Below are 19,079 nucleotides of genomic sequence, written 5' to 3'. Positions count from 1 at the left end.
TTACTGCAAACGAAACTGCGTGTGAAATTTATATGAAGAGATCATGTACATACACGTTTTAGATATATATTTATTTTATTGGTCAATGATTGAATTATGCTGGTTCAAAGCTCCATAGAGCTCTGTGGGGGTAGCACCATGATTCCGATGCCCCGTTAGTTCGACACCACATTTGTCCGATTACCCAATAGCTCGACTCCCTATTAGTCCGACCACACATTGGAACGACACACGAATAAACCGACACATAATTAATGGGCATTATTTTGTATAAAAAATCTTTATTTTAAGAGGATTATCCCAATAGTTAAAGATAATCCTACTGAGATTCTTAAAAAAAAATTAACATATTCATAAAGTACATGTATTAAAAATATGCTTAATGTCCAGTGGCACATATTACATGCATGTTCAAAACAATTGTTTAATATGAACAATAGGTAAGTCCTGTAATGGATGTCATTTGGGGTGAAAGAAGGTCAAAGAAACTTTGACTCCCACTGGACAATGAAAGTATATTCAATAGGGATGCATGTTCAGACAAAAGGCCACCGACGGCCCCTCACGGCCCCTCAAAGAGTTGTTGCAATAGTTCTTAACCTGCAGAGATCATGGCACTCTCTTTCTATATGAGGCTTCCGATCAAACGTGACCAATCTCATTGTCACATTTGTTGAAAATTATACATCCCGCACAATTTTACTATCGATGTTTTTTTACTGTTTTTACTGTATCACATAAACATTATCCTTTATGATGACAGACTTGCACTACTGGTGACATTTCCTTAGTAGAATGCGTTCACATATGGAACAAATCTTGTCCTTATGACCCACGTATGTGTCAGTTACTCCTGAACCACTTGACAGCATTTTTTCTGTATATTAATGGAACGCCATAGCTGTCTTATGTGTCTTTTTTATTATTATAAGGTGGGTTTTTATTATACGAAGGTGCTTTTCTATTATACGAAGGTGCTTTTCTATTATACGAAGGTGCTTTTCTATTATACGAAGGTGCTTTTCTATTATACGAAGGTGGTTTTTTTATTATACGAAGGTGGTTTTCTGTTATACGAAGGTGGTTTTCTATTATACGATAGTGGTTTTCTATTATACGATGGTGGTTTTCTATTATACGAAGGTGGTTTCTATTATACAAATCATGTGACACGCCACATTTCCGGTTAATCACGGGAACCACATCCACATAATAGAAAAGCTCATCCACATAATAGAAAAGCACCTTCGTATAATAGAAAAGCACCTTCGTATAATAGAAAACCACCATCGTATAATAGAAAACCACCATCGTATAATAGAAAGCCACCTTCGTATAATAGAAAACCAATAATATTGGTACTTGAAATAGTTGATTCTGGTCTTTCATTGAGTGCAGTGTTATTGTCTTCTACATTTATGTATGATTCAGGATTAGGTGTTGTGGCTGCTTTCTCACTTTTTGTTACTTTACTTTTTGAATCCAAATTTACTGACTTACTTTTGTCCGCTATTTCACACATCTTTTTTTGCGTTTTTATACTATTTTTAGCATAATTGTTGATACTTTCTAAACTCTTGTGTCCTGTGTGCTGTTGAACAGCAGTAACTGGCATTCCTTGGTCTTATAATCTTGTGATAGATAGCCGTTTTTCTACCTGAATGGTTTGTGAGTTTTTTGCTAGTGCAGACATTTGATTTCTTTACCGAATCTTTCATTAGGTTTTGCAAAAATTTTTTTCCAAGTGGTTGACATTTATACCAATATTTGGCCGTCACAGATCTGTTAACTCCTAAGTAAAACGGGGATTCAGGAGAACACATGTCAGGTGTTCGATGGGATTTGTACTGAAAAGGAGAAAATATTGTTGGAATAAAATCAGCTGTCAAAGATAATGAATGGATTGCCTAATATTTTCGTTGATACAGCTAGTATGGAATACTCGAAAATATTAGGCAGTAAGATCAAAGGGAAAATATACAAATCGCCGATAAAATGAATGGATTGATACCTATTTAACATTGAATGATGTATTGTACATGTATCATTGAAGAATATTCTTTTTTTGTATATTTGTGGTAATGTCTAGTTAAATTACACATCAAAAGTTCAATGTAGGATAAAAAAACTTAATTCGTATAGTTTTTATCCTACATTGATTTTTTTATGGCGTCATTTATGTGCTACAGGAAATCGTCAATTGTTTTTGTGTTCGTTTTTTGAAAGATTATTTATTATTTTCCTGTTGATTCTATTGCTCGCGAGTATAATACAGGGCTTTGGTGGATCCAGGGGAGGCCCTTTTCATTGAAAAATTTGGTTGCTTATATAGGGAATCACTGAAGCATGACTGGAGCCCCCACCCCCATATGAAAAGTTTTTGATTCCCCACTGGTACAGGGTGATACTTATTAAATCAAGAAAGGACCTGACATATAAAATAATGGCATGTTTTTGATACTGACATCATGATAAAAAGCAAGAATATGATGCAAACTCCCATCATAATCTTATTTTCTTAATGTAATCAATTAGTTTCATTAACTGAAAAATATGTTTGTCAAAATTGCTGATAAAAACAATAGTATATAACTATTTTATTATTTTCAAACTGACTCCTTCAACTTAAATCGGTTCCCTGTAGCAGGCTCACAAACATGTATATTCTTTTTCAATTAAGAAATGAATGCTTCTTTTTGTAACTTCATTGGGGTGTAAAAGCGTTGACCGAAGTACATTTTGTATGAAGCGCGAATTCAATACTTATAATTACATTTTTTAGCTAGGATAATGAAAACACGATTTTTATCAATTTTTTATTTAATTCACCTGTGCACTTTATTGTCGGACCTCGTTTTATCATGAATGATAAGTTTTTGTTGTGTAATGCAATTGCTTAAGGAATAACATGTGATGTGCAGTTGGCCAATCAAAATAACATATTATAATGAAACATACATCTAATGTAATTATTTCAAAATCAAAAATGCCAATGTTCTAAATATGATGTTATCATAATATTTAATTTTAGGACAATTGAATTGCTATTAAAAATAAAAGTACATAAATCATTCGTTAAACTAAAATAGTTGCTTTCAAAGTAACAATCTTATCAAAATAAGTTCACATCACTTGCTCCTCAATTTTTTATATGTTGCCGTGTGTGATGTCTTTTATTCTTAAATTATACAACAATCGTTAACTCTAATTTTTTTCTAGTTTGATGAAAGGAATTGAAAATAACTTCGGCATGCAACTGTACATAATTTCATAGTACTTTTATCGTATGAATATGCTTTTGAATTGCATATTAATACAACATAGATTTTATATACATATCAGTGCACATCACTTGCTTCTACAATGTTCATATGTCGCCGTGTGTTATTTCTTTTATTCTTTAATAATTATACAACAATCGTTAAAAAAAATTTATTTTTCTAGTTTGATGAAAGGAATTGAAAATACTTTGGCATGCAACTGTAAATAATTGCATAGTACTTTTATCGTATGAATATGCTTTTGATCGGCATATTAATAAAACAAAGATTTTATATATATCAGTTCACATCACTTGGTCATAAATTGGTTATATGTCGCCGTGTGTTATTTCTTTTATTCTTTAATAATTATACAACAATCGTTAAAACAATTTCATTTTTCTAGTTTGATGAAAGGAATTGAAAATAACTTCCGCATGCAACTTTAAATAATTTCATAGTACTTTTATCGTATGAATATGCGTTTGATCTGCATATTAATAAATCAAAGATTTTATATATAATGAAGAAAGTCGCATCTTAAGTTTTTATCAGTAGATCGATCATCGATGACATATCATCAGCCATGCAGTAATTTCTCTTGAACTTACAGGAAATATAATTGATAAATCATTTTGTAGTAAACTTACTGTTCATAAAACTTTGTTTTTTCGAAATATTAAAGTTATTTGTTTTACCGTAGACATAGACGACTCAACTAAAAGGTGTGTTTGGAATATTAAACTAAAAGTCTTATATGTTGATGATTTTTATAAGAGAAAAAAAAAACAAGATACATTTGTCCCCTTATGATTTTTTAATTGTTTTAAACTGACTTCAATAGAGAAATTAAGGAATAATTAATTCATTTCATGCTTTATGTTCATTGTAAAAGTGTAGGTATAATATGTGTCTATATTGCATTTCATATTAGATAACTTTAAAAATCTATTGCAGGGTAAATATATGTTGTTTGAATAACAATAAAAGAAAAAAAATATGTAAGCAGCTAAAATGTATATATCATATTAGGATACAAATGGAAAAAAGCAAGAATTTAAACTGCAAGTTTGTACACTTGTGACAAATATATTTTGTACTTAAATCGTTACACAGAGAATGCCAGAAAGTGACAAATATAGATGGGAGATGAAAAAATAAAAACGTCATTACTTTGTGTCTCTTTTGTATTGAATTCTTTTTTTATGCTACGTACCAATCTTGATTAGTTTTATTTCCAACCGATTTTTACAGTTTGTTCTTATGTTGAAAAATGTTGTGTGATTACCACTGTCCCGGTTAGGGAATTGTTGAACGCTCACAAATATGTTTTAGCCCACAACATTATTTATGTACCTTCTCCATGCCTGACTCCTAGTTAGTTTTTGTTACTAAGAATTAATAAGGAAACATATCATAAGAGTAAAGAAACAATTTTTTAGATATTTTTGCTCTTTTCTCAAATGATTGTCTGAAACTTTTCCTCGTCTTGCAGAAAAAATTTCTTCTGTTCACAAACTTTTTCTGCAAAAAAATATCCACCTTTAAAAGCAAAAATTAACGTGGTTTCCCAACTCCAAACAACATTCATATGTTGTCATTTCCCTGAAAATCGCCAGATGTGTACCCCTAACACATATATGAGACGAATTTGATTCACGTGTCAAACACGTCGAAACCCCAACCTCAGTTAATGGATCAACTCAGTCAAGTGTTGTATATGTTACAGTAAATATGTGAAATTAGGAATTACACGTTATAACTAAACGATTCAGTTAATACTTGCAATTACTATTTGAATTAGTGATTAAATGTATTTACTAATTATATATAATTGTTTCAGTAAGTACATGTAATCACTAATTTTTTAGTAATGTTTACAGCTTTTTACTAGCTAAATATTTTTGTTTCAAAGTTTGAGACATAATTTTAGAAACCAAACAAAAAAAATGTCACATTTTCTTGAAGTCAGGGATCTAATATGGTTTTAAAGATTTTTCATATTGTATATGATGATTTGTATTGGATCATGATAGTGTACTAACTTACTGTATCTTATATTTTTCAAAGGAACAGCGTTATGAACAATTACATATTTAAAGTAATTCAAATTCATGAGGAATCATTCACAGTTATGGCGTATTAAAATTTTTAAACTTGTTGCCTTTTGTTAGCTATTATTCGTGTGTTTCTTTGTCAATTGTGTTCTCCTATTTATTTATAATGTTGTGTTGTCATTTTAATGTTATATTTCACATGGCCATAAAAGAGGGAGGTTTGGCATGCCACAAAACCAGGTTCAACCCACCATGTTTTCCTTTAAAAATGTCGTGTACCAAGTCAGGAATATGGCCATTGTTATATTATAGTTCGTTTCTGTGTGTGTAACATTTTAACGATGTGTTTCCGTTGTGTCGTTTGTTTTCTCTTATTTTTGAGTGTGAATTCACATTACTATAAGACGTGTCACGGTACTTATCTATCCCAAATTCATGTATTTGGTTTTGATATTATATTTGTTATTCTCATAGGACTTGTCTACTTTTTTACTTGTTTGTCTATATTTTTTTTATGCAGAAAAAAAATAAGTCAGAGTGTGATATAAATGTAGATTATATACACCTTGAAATTAGTATTAAAATAAATAATAATGAAAATGTATATATATGTAATGAACTGTGTAGAATATTTTTTTATTTTGAAAAAGAATGATTTTCAAATAGCCCCATTCTTTAAATCAATAAATAAATGTTTCTGTTCTCAATATGCGATCCAATAAACAAGAGATAAGAACAAGTCAAGTTGTGATAAAACAATCACAAAAATAGTTTTCCCTGTTTTAGAATAATACATACGGAAAATAATATTGATAATCAAATTTATTCAGACGCAAATAATAAAGAATTACAATACAATAAACACATTAAATAAATATATATTTGAACTGTCTATAAAAAACAGAATAGTTGTTAGAAATAAAAATAAAATGAATAAAATAGATCCAACAAATTTCAAGTTCATAAAGAAACTATCCTTGATGAATATCAATTCATTAATCCACATCTATCTGACTTCAATTTCTCTGTTTATCTCAATAGCTATCCATAACAACCTCTCCATGGTACATCCTTGCTCTATAACAAATTATCCGTCCATTTGAATCCTTATATTAGTAGAACCTATACATAGTCCTATTTTACATCACGTAAACAACATTTGGATATCTCATGTAATCCACACATTAGGAATATTTCAAATGTCCCATTCAATCCACAATATAAAAATCTTTTGTCAATTCTTCACAAGTCAAATATCATCATCCAACATGATACTCTGTATAAAAATGCAAGCAATGATTATGCAAACTATGATTATTTCGATTATTTCCGTAATTATTTTAAGCATGGTAAACTCCTACATTATGTACATGGTCCTACAATCTCATTATACTGTTAAAATAACAAACCTAAGAATAAATAAAAAAATGAAATTATTATACATGATATAAAAAAAAATATCTGTTTTTTTTATTATATATTTATTGTATCAAATTATGGCAAAAAAGCAATAGTAAAATCTAATGTATGGGAACAGATAAATGAAACCAAACATTTAATGACGTACTTTCTGAATATGCGGTAAAAACAAATATGTCTCCTTCTAAATGTAGTTTTGATATCAACTACACATTTAAACTTTAAAACTCAACAATGGGTGAAAATCTTCATATGATATCACTAAACTGTCAAGGTTTAGGCCAAAAAGGCAAAAGAGAAAGATTACTATTATGGACAAAAAATCAAAAATGTAACATTCTTTTCATTCAAGAGTCACATTTTATAGAAAATATTGAACAAACAATAAATAATGAGTTTGATGGCAAAACGTTTCATAGGTATGGTAACACACAATCAAGAGGTGTTTCAATCTTTGTCAAACATAATTTAAAACGTAAAACAATAAACGAGATAAAGGATAATGAAGGTAGAATAATTTTGATTAACATAGAAATAAATGGCAATATGTTTACTCTAATAAATGTATATGCTCCAAATCAACACAAAAACAGAAACAATTTTTTTAAAAAGGTTCAAAATATAATTGAAAACAATCGTTTGGGTATTCTTATATTAGGAGGTGACATGAACGAAACTCTCTCAATTAGTGATAGAAGAACTAATATCCTCCCTAGAAACTACAAACCAGTAAATAGTTAAGTAAAGAAAAATAATTTAACAGATATACGGAGAGAACTTAATCCAAAAACTAGTCAATTCACATGGAGAAGGAAAAAGGATACAAATATAGCAAGCAGAATTGACTTCTTCTTGATTATTCCTGATATAAGACCGCATGTTATGAAAGCAGATATTCGACCCGCTATGATCTCATACACTGATCACCAGAAGTTAGACAAAATTCAGAAGAAAGAGGCAGGGGCTTCTTTAAAATAAACAATAGTATACTTAAACATGTTAAAGAGCAAAAATATATTGACCTCATAAATAACTTAATCAAAAACTATAAAAAAAAAAAAAAATACTTACCAAAAATTTAAAAACACTCTGGGATATATTTAAATCAGAAATAGAACTGCAACACTTTCTTACTGCAAACAAGGATCATCTGAAAATAAAAATGATATCAAAAATTTAAAAATAAAATGAAGAAAGCTAAATGATAAAACAAATGCAAGCCAAATTATCAAAAAAGAAATTAAAATCATTGAAAATAAGATCTAGAGTACAATGGATAGAAGAAGGAGAGAAAAATACAAAATATTTCCTATGCCTCGAAAAATCAAGACAAACAAAAAAAAGCATTACAGCGCTCAAAAATAAACAAGGGAAAATAGTAACAGACTACGCAGAAATCCTAAACATAGAAAGATCAAACTATGAAAATTTATATAAAAGCACTTTTCCAAATTTAAATGATATAAAAAATTATATAAATGAGACCAACATTGATCACAAACTATCAGAAAAAGAAAGTGATTCCTTGGGGGTCCCCTTAACAATAGAAGAATGCACTAAAGCAATGTTCAACATGAAATTAAATAAATTTCCAGGAATAGATGGGCTAAGCGTAGAATTTTATCGCTCTTTTTGGAGTAATTCAAAAAAATTTACAGTTGAAGTTTTTAATAAATGCTATGAAGAAGGAAAACTAACATCCGTACAAAAGATATGTATAATCTCTTTAATTTACAAAAAAAAAGACCCTTTGTCACTGATGAGTCTTTTGTAGACGAAACGCGCGTCTGGCGTTTACTAAATTTAGTCCTGGTATCTATGATGAGTTAATTCACTGGATAACTTTAGACCAACTACGCTATCAAATGAAGATACTAAACTCATTGCATATGCAATAGCCCAGCGCTTAAAATCAATACTGCTGAAAATAATTAATAGAGATCAAAATGGATATATCAAAAATAAATATATTGGTTTTAATATACGCCAAATCCAAGACATTATAGACTATGCTGAAACGTTTAACATAGATGGTGCATTACTCTTTATTGACTTTTCAAAAGCTTTTGATTCATTAGAATCGAACTTTATGTATGAAGCCCTTATACAATTTGGTCTACCAAACTCATTTATTAAATGGATAAAACATTATATAAGAATATTAAAGGCTGCATGCTAAATAATGGGTGGATTTTAGAAACTTATAATGTGTCTACATCAACACACTTTGCAAACTGGAAAGTCATTCCCCTCTTTTTTTTTAATAGACTTGGAGAGAACTTTTCTTTTCTAACCATGAATCCAGGTAACATAAAAGCAATCCCAAAACTCAGTAAAAAAAAAGTTAAATGAATCACGCTATGTAAAGATTACTTGGAAGGAGGCCTGAACATGATCAATATTGATGATTTTCTATCAGCTATACAAGTATCCTGGGTTAAACGTTTAACATCAACACACTTTGCAAACTGGAAAGTCATTCCCTCTTTTTTTTAATAGACTTGGAGAAAACTTTTCTTTATTTAACATGAATCCGGGTAACATAAAAGCAATCCCAAAACTCAGTACAACAATCCCTCTTTTCTTTTTAGAAATAGTCAAAAGTTGGTTTAGGATAACAAAAAATATCTCTGAAATCAAAACCAACAGTTCAAATTTTATTAATCTAAGACAACAATACATTTGGGGCAATAAACATATAAAATTTCAAAACAAATGTTTAATATTTTCACATTGGATAACAAATGGAATACTATTTATAAATGATATACTAGACGAAGCAGGAAATATATCAAAAAAGGCAGTATTAGATAATTTGACCCTCAAATCTAACTGGATATCAGAACTATCTAGAATAAAAGCTGCAATACCAAAAAAATGATGAATGATATTGAAATCAGATAAACCATTCTTTACTAAAGTTAAAACAGATAAAAAGTTATACTTAAAAAAACAAAATAATACAAAATTGAGCAGCATTGAAAACCTTCCATTAAATGAAACTTATAAAAGCATTAACTCATGTTATATAGAGGAAAAAACACCAATTGGCTTTCTAAAGTGGAAAACACAATTTAATAATAGATTCATCAAGCTATTTATATAAAATGCTTAACTTTATATTTAATAGTTTACAAGTAAACAAACTAAAAATATTCAGGTGGAAGTTACTTCATTATATACTTCCTTGTAAAAAAAAACTATTGTACATCTGGCAACTGAAAAGTGATGACCAGTGCCACATCTGCAACCAATCAGAAAACTATGAACACTTTCTCATTACATGCAAATACTTTAAAAACAATTGGGGAAAAAAAGTCAAAATAGTCCTTGATAAAATAAAAATGGGAACACAGATAATCACCTTCAAAAATCTAATACTAGGCTACAAAATATATGATAAAAACTATGATGACATTAATCTATTTCTCACTGTATTAATATTTTCTATTCATAAAGCTACATATGCATCAGAGAATAAACCAAAAAATGTTGATGTCTATAGAATATTTAAATTGGAATTTAAACAACATTATGAAAATATGAAACTTCTTGATAAAACAACAAGTAGATTTTTGAATGATATTTATAAAAAAATATAATAACCATATTGATTATTGCGCATGATCATTCTTCTGAATTATTATATATATCATGTACAAGGGGTACAATCAAAATCACGTGATGGATATACACACACCGGAAGTTACAGTCGAACTCGCCGCTTGAAAGGTTAGTAGTTGCATTTTCTTGTTTATATCAATTAAATTTTGATTAATAAGTTGGCACACCGAATGTCGGATAATATGTAGTTTTAAAATACACAATTGTTTTTGTTAGAAAGCGTGCAGTTATTGCAAACACTTCGACACAGTTATCTGGTGAAATTTTTGAACTGTGTCTAAGTGTTATCATTAACTGCAAACTTTCCAGCAAGGATAATTGTGTATTTCAAAACTAGATAGTATCCGACATACGGTGCACTACCTTATTTATCAAATTTTATTGATACAAACAAGTAAATACGACTACTTACCTTTCAAGCGGTGTGTTCGACTGTTACTTCCGGTGTATGTATATCCATCACGTGATTTTGATTGTACCCCTTGATGTAGAAAAACTCAAATGTAAACAAAGGTTTCATTTTAAGATGTTTAAATGTGACGTATGGTCAATGTTTACCTGTAGAACATGCTTTTTGACCCTGTACTGTCTACTGTCTAATTACTGGATAATATCTAATATTTCTGGATAAAAAAGATTCCTTCTTGATCAATCTATCATAATTCAATGGAAATATAACAAAACTCACCATTAGAAATACTCAGTTGAGATCCTTTGCTCTTGAAATCATTTCACGTGCTATCCTTCATTCATTTGATCATCTCCATTTTCACGGGAATATTTTGATTAAGATTAAGGTCAATGATTAAATTATAACTAACATCGGACAATAGATAGTACAAAGTCCGTATTTACGTTACATAATAATGACCTCCACAAAACTAAGTTGACAAATTGTTAAAATCAATGTATTGTATTTATAATAACTAATCATAATTCATATATATACAAATATAAATTAACTGTATAATCTCCCTGGTTAAACAGTAACTAATTTACAGGGATACCCGGTTGAATGCTGTGAGTCGAGTAATTTGTTAAACAGCAGAGAAATGTGCAATAAAAAATTTATCGTTAAAAAAAAAAAGGATTTTGTCTTATGCTTAGTCCGTTTCTGTGTGTGTCTGTTACATTTTGATGTTGTGTCGTTGTTCTCCTCTTTAATTTAATGCGTTTCCCTCAGTTTTAGTTTGTTACCCGATTTTGTTTTTTGTCCATGGATTTATGAGTTTTGAACAGCGGTATACTACAGTTGCCTTTATTTATAATCATATATTTATTTACTACAATGAAATATGGAACACAATGGTTGAGTCAAAATAGTAACGTATACTCAAACTTATTTTAGACTATTGCACCATAATCAGGATTAAACAATACAAAGAAGTACGGAAGTACAAACAGAAAGTGATTATTGTAAATAATTGCAAATAGAAAGTGAAATTAGGTATTAAAGTAAACTTGATAAAACTATCCCATACAACGTGATTTCCATTGAAATTAAAAGGTTGCTGAAAGTTTTATATCATAAAGATCATAAACAAAGTTGATACATTGCAAAGTGATATTCAAACTAAAAAGGTTAAAAATAAACTGACTAGGCGATGGCAAAAAAAAACGAAAATAGACCAAACGACATTCAATGGTATACAAAACACGACATTGAATATTGATCAAAAGACTGAGCAACACAACACCAATAATTTCGGGGAAGCTCCGGCTGGGTAGGCATTTCATGTCCACTAGTAGCAGTTGTCGTGTTGATCATGCAGTGCAAATGTGGTGATACAGGCGAGTTCGGTAATTCATATTAGGGGAAAAGACGACAGGATTGTGGTTATGTGAAACAGATATTTCAAAGGAAGGGATGATTTCTACCTCTCAACATTTAAAAAAACCTAGTTAATTTGAATGATCCTTCAATGACAAAAGAAGTGAGGAAACTGATCATTTCAGTGAAAATTTTAAGAACAAGGACCATTATTCTGCACAAGTTCATCAGACCAGAACGAAATCCGGGCTTGGTCTGTCACTTGTCATGATAAACATATATACCATTCATCAAATCAATATCTTCATGCATGACGAAAAAAAGTGTGGAAAACTGATTGTTTGAGTTAATTTTCTAAGCCGAGGACCATAACTCTGCACAAAAAGCATAAGACCGAAAAAAAAATGCAAATTTGATCTGAAACTTGTCATGATAAAACTGTATTCCAAATATCTAACCAATATCTTCAAGCAGGAAGATAAAAGCGGGAAAACTGATTTGCAGAACTGATGGTACTCATACAGACTAACAGATATACAGACGGACAGAGTGCAAACCTAAAATCCCCTTCGACTTGATCGGTAAGAGACTAAAAGCTATAATAGGAAAACAATGAAGCAACATATACACTGAACTATAACAAAAACAAGCACCAACACATAGAAACGGACTATTTGATAACAACTGACATATTTATGACTTGGTAAAGGACATTTTGTTAAAAATGGTTGGTTGAACCTGGTTTCATTGCCAGCTAAATTTTCAGTTGATATGACAAGGATAACAACTGCGTGATATCAGTACAGTAAATACAAACGCAAGAATACTCAACACAGAAAAATACATAAAAATATTAATATAATAGTACATAATAACAAGTAAACCGCAGAAAAACAACGGATGAATGGACGAGAGGAACATGCAATCACGAAATCAGCGTCACAGGGAGGGATCAACACAACAAAAAGAGATGTATATATCACAGGTTATCTTGAAGTTCATACAATTATATGGAACGATAGCAACCTACTCGAACACACAAGCTGTTGTAATGCTTTTTTACCACTTTTAAAAAATAAAGATTTGCCTAAAATTAAAATATGTTGTTTTTTTAATAATCGCTGTTTCTTTACATCTATTTTGTTAAACACACCCTATGGCTTGTGTATTATCGAATATAACGATTTGATATAATCACTTTTTATCCAAGTTAACCATTTCCATGATCCCATTTTAACTTGTAAACTTTGCCATCCCAAATAAAATCCAACGTTATCTTATCCAAATCTTCTTTTTTTTTTGTATTTTGCAGGTATACCTTTATTTTTTAGTTCATAACCAGACACTGAAATAGTTAAATATTCAACAATAAGGACTTTTCCAGAGTAAGTTCTTTCTTCTCTTCTAGAGGGGTACACAGTTTTGTACCTTCTCTTATATTGATTTCCAAATTTTGTCATTACCAATGTTATAACCATGGGGATTACCAAGTGTTATTATCTTATCTGTTGTCCAGTTTCTGTTTAAAAGTAGGCCGTTAGCATTTTTTGCGCCAATCTGTATTCCCTCTATCTTTTCTTAATAAATTTTAGAACCCGAGGCTTTTTCATATTTGTCTAATAATTCTAAAGTTTTTAATAGAAATTTCATTTCCATTAAATCAGTGTGTATCGTCTACAAACATATTTATTAATAATTTGGTTTCTGGTAGCAAACAAAATATTACCTTGTATGTTGCTGCCCTTAAAATAGATTTTTAATGATGTAATGAAAAATATTAACAACTAAAAGATTAACGGAATTGCATTTCGGAATACCCACGAATTAAAAGTACCATTGCACAAAAACGCTTGTATATTAAAAAAAAAAAGATGTTCAAAGCACTTTAAAAAGTCATATAATCAATATTTATGAAAACTTTTAATTTCAAAATACAGATAAGAAAATCATTTAGCTCAAAGATTTGACATTAAAATATATTCCGTTAGACATAAACATAACCGAGACCCTCAAGTGTCTAACAAAATGGGAAAATTTGTATTACGAGTATATAAATTGATAAAAAAAAATGGCTAAATCTCCAATATTAACAGAAAAGTAAAAGAATTTAAATGGCAATGTGTATACAGGAATATATATATAATGCACACAGATTGCAAATAATGCAAATGTCAAACGATAAATGTTACTTATGTGATAAAAATAATAATATTGAATCATTTGAGCATTCATTTTTATGACCCACCTACGATAGTAGAGGGGCATTATGTTTTCTGGTCTGTGCCTCCGTCCGACCGTCTGTGCGTCCGTTCGTCCGTCTGTGCTTCCGATCGCTTCAGGTTAAAGTTTTTGGTCAAGGTAGTTTTTGATGAAGTTGAAGTCCAATGAACTTGAAACTTAGTACACATGTTCCCCATGATATGATCTTTCTAATTTTAATGCCAAATTATAGTTTTGACCCCAATTTCATGGTCCACTGAACATAGAAAATGATAGATAGTGCGAAGTTCAGGTTAAAGTTTTTGGTCAAGGTAGTTTTTGATGAAGTTAAAGTTACATCAACTTGAAACTTAGTACACATGTTCCCTATGAGATGATCTTTCTAATTTTAATCAAATTAAAGTTTTGACCCCTATTGCACGGTCCACTGAACATAGAAAATGATAGTGCGAGTGGGGCATCCGTGTACTATGGACACATTCTTGTTATCAATGTAACAATGTTAAACCATTGATAGAAACAGTTGTCAGAAATTTGCAACAGTTTGTAACTTAATAAATATCGAGATACTTGTTGAAATAGATATTTTTTTAGAAACCTGTACAGACAATTCGAATAATACAATTTTATCGCAATTATACCTTATATCTTAAATGGTTTTTTTTTGGAAAACACATTTACGTAATAAATGCAAATTCGATTACATTAAAATGAATATGCAGTCTATACAGGCTTTGCTGAAAGTGCACTCTTACTACGTTCGGATAGAAGGAGGACCAAACATGAACTCTACATAAGAGGAGAATAATGAGATTTCGAACAATTTTACATTCCAAAAGAATGTGCTCCTAAAAGTTTGTGCAGTATAGAATAAGATCTAACATATATTGATACATCAATGATTTTTTTTGTATTTTTTGATAATTCATTACTTTAATTGTGTTTATAAAGTGTGTTTCAAACGTCTAATTTACAATATTTGTGAAATAACGACAAACCTGCACCATGACGTCAGATTCGGTTTTGTAAAGAATGAGAAAAAACATAAAAATTATCCATTATCGCAACTATTTTGAAGTTCGGTTGCATATGCTTGTTTTGGCCTTTATTTTAAGTGCAGAAAGCAGTTTCTTTCCTTAATTTTCTCTAAAAAAAAAACACTGGAAGATAATTTTCAATACTCGAAACAAAATTTCATTGTTGCGTTTAATTTTTAGCGGGATTAAAAAAAATAATACTTTTTAGGATCAAAAGACCAATAATCTTGAGTTAATGAATCTTTAAATAAATTTGGTCTTTAATCAGAAAAAAGTATTTAGTGCAATCGGAATGAAACATTTTTACCAATTTTATAACAGATTTAAAAACATTGAACAAGCTGTTATTAGAGATATCAGATGTGGGTATCTGATCGCCAAAAAAATTAAAAATTTTGTCGAATGTTTCTGGACCTTAGTAACCTACTCATGTACTGAGCCATTTCGTTGACTTAATTTTGAAAACATTATTTCAATATGAAACTAGGTTTTGAAAATCTAGATTTTTGAATCATTTTAGGAATTCTGGTCCTTAATGCTCTTCAACTTCGTACTTTTTTGGCCTTTTAACTTTTTTGGATTCGAGCGTCACTGATGAGTCTTTTGTAGACGAAACGCGCGTCTGGCATATATACAAAATTTACTCCTGGTATCTATGATGATTTTATTTACCGGCTGCAATGGAAGAAGATGCAGCGAATTGATAAGATTTGACGTAACCAGTAAATACTACAATACATACCGCACAGCTTGGACTAGTCACTGTACTAGGTTATCTCGAATCATATGGGTACAATATTTATCAAAGATCTACAGGTAAAGTTTTGATTGAAGTATCTGTAATATCTGCGATTATTCCGGGAACGTCACGTACAAACCTTCGGGACAATTACTTGTTACGTAACGTCGCTACAACGATACCAATTGTATATTAGTCAGCCATTATTAAATTACTATCTGAACAATCAAGTCTTACTCCGATCTTTCAATGGCGACGAGGATAAAAAAAACAAAGAAGAAAGCAGTGTTTAGTAGCGTAAATAAAGAGAAAATTTACTGGAACACAGAATTTAAAGAAGATAGTGCTAAAACAAGGAATTAAAAGAAAATACTGATAAAATAGAGATTATGGACCGAGGAGAGCCCCAGCAGATAACGGTAGTAACGGAAACTAGAAATTTACGATCACAAACGTTTATAATGTCAGACGATCAGATATCCACAGGAAAACATTGGGAAGAATGGATGGAAAGTATAGAGAGGGAATTTAGATATTTCAGAATAACTGAACCTGCAGATAAAAAGGATGCACTAATCATTTATGGAGGAAAAGACATATCAAGATTGGAAAGAAGCCTAAGAGATGAAGAAGGAGAAGATGAGTATAAAGTATTAAAGAACAAATTAAATAAATATTACTTGCCAAAGAAAAACAAACATCATGCCAGGTATTTATTTCTAAAAATGAAGCCATTTAGAGATGAATACACAGTAACATATGTAACGAGACTGAGAGAAAAGGCACATGCGTGTGAGTTTGAAGCTACATGCGACGTAAGAATATTGGAATATTGTATTCAAACCATAACCAATTAGGATTTGATAAATAGGGCTATAAGCAAAGGATGGAATTTAGATAAATTTGTAGAAGAAGCAGGACAGATGGAAGACACATGTTTACAGATGAAGGATATGAAAGGAGATCACAGAGACATAGGTACAAGTTCCATAAATAAAATACAAAGCAACAGGTCAAGCTATAATAGGTCACAGGATTATATAACCAAGTCTAATTGTGGTTATTGTGGATTTGAACATTGTGAGGGAAACAAATGTCCTGCATATGGTAAACAATGTAGAAACTGTGAGAAATATAATCATTTTGCATCAGTATGCAGAGCGGAAAAGAAAAAACAACAGTACAGAGCTGGCAATTTTAGACGAGAAGGAAGAAGTGTAAAGAAAACAACGGAGGACACGATTGATACAGATTCGAATACAGATATATCAAATTATGATGAAGATGAAGATTATTTTGGAGGAACGACTAAACATATAATGAAAATACGAAAGGTAAAGACCATACAAGGCAGTAGAGACATGGACAAAACAGTGACAATAAGAATAGACGACGTAGATGTGAAGGTGGAACCTGATAGTGGAGCTGATGTAAATGTAATGGATGAAAATCAATTTGTAAAATTTCAGAGCAAAACATACGGCAATCCAGTATTAGAAAAGAGTAAAATCAAGTTGAGCACACTGCAAAATTCATTAGTAATCAAGGGAGAATTTAAAACTATCATAAGAAACAAAACATGTGGCACAGAGACAAAATTCATTGTGGTAAAAGGAAAAATCAATTCTCCACCCTTACTAAGCAAATCCACTCTGATTGAGCTAGAGATGATACAGATTAGAACTGATGGTTTTTTTTGTAAAGAAAAACCAGTTGAGAATACCAGACAATAGACCACCTTTCAACTCTAAGAAACTTGCTATTGATAAGGGATTTAAACACTACCAAGTCACACCAGGACGCCAAATAGCAAATAAAGAAGTGAACTTATTTAGAAAACCCATCAACAAAACACAGCAAATAACAAAGTTAAAAAAGAAAAACAGCTAAGCAGGAGATTAATAGAAAGATATCACTCAAACTTATATGAGGAGATATATGAAAGAGACAGACAATGCAAGGAGAAAATCAAAGGGTATGCTGAAAACAGAAACAAGAAGATGAAGAAAATGGGCCCCCGCAAAACATGCGCGGGAGGAGGCAGTGGACATACAAAATTATGGGCCCCCCGCAAGACAGGCGCGGGAGGGGGCGGATAAAGAGAACTTTGGAAAACAGAGACAAACGTCAGGAAACCAGGACTGAAACATAAAGCGGAAGAACCAGGAGACCGATACAATTTAGTGAACATTAAAGAGACTATTATAATTTATACAAATTGAGAAAGTGAACATCTATATTTTATTTATTACAAAAACATTAGTGAACAATACAGAGACTGTGATAATTTAATTGATGTAAACAAACTTTATTTTACACATTTTAAATTACATTTTCTAATTCAAAGTTAAGGAGGAATGTAATATCTGCGATTATTCCGGGAACGTCACGCAAAAACCTTCGGGACAATTACTTGTTACGTAACGTCGCTACAGCAGTTCCAATTGTATATTTGTCAGCCATTATTAAATTACTATCTGAACAATAAAGTCTTACTCCGATCTTTCAGCATCCTTAAACAAATACCGAACACCAAGGCAAATAAAAAAAGAATAAAAAAAGAAAGTTCATAAAAAATTGACAAAATTTACCTATGACATAAATGACAACATAAACTAAACTACTTCAATTTGTGATGCTCTCAAATTGCCACAATCATTTTAAATATTTTTACAGGATTGGAACACCTGGATTTACCTTTATCAGGAACGCTCAAAGCCAAACATTTGAAATCCGAAGATGGATAAGTACCGAAAATCGTTGAAGAGCTATATGTCAAAAGTACCTAAAATGAATAGCCAAATTCATCTAAAGCCAACTTTGCCTGAGGGAGATTAAACCTTAGTTTTATAATAATGTAAAGTGTCAGTTTTATATATGATTGAAAAAAACTCCGAAGAAAATTCGAACCGAAAAGTCCCTAAGCAAATGGCAAAATCAAAAGCTCAAACA

At 30.7% G+C, this 19,079-nt stretch overlaps 1 long non-coding RNA gene across 1 annotated transcript; it reads right to left on the bottom strand.

Annotated features, from left to right (window-relative positions):
• Positions 1-6,120: 6,120 nt before the first annotated feature.
• Positions 6,121-11,157, bottom strand: LOC139518516 (uncharacterized). The gene is made up of 3 exons (XR_011663391.1): positions 11,049-11,157; positions 7,808-7,886; positions 6,121-6,726 (listed from the first exon to the last, which is right to left on the bottom strand). It is a non-coding gene; the product is annotated as an uncharacterized lncRNA (long non-coding RNA).
• Positions 11,158-19,079: the final 7,922 nt, after the last annotated feature.

Source organism: Mytilus edulis, chromosome 4 (assembly GCF_963676685.1).
Source record: "Mytilus edulis chromosome 4, xbMytEdul2.2, whole genome shotgun sequence".
Lineage (NCBI taxonomy): Eukaryota > Metazoa > Mollusca > Bivalvia > Mytilida > Mytilidae > Mytilus > Mytilus edulis.
The sequence above is the reverse complement of the archived record's forward strand: the minus strand, read 5'-3'. Positions and strand labels throughout refer to the sequence as shown.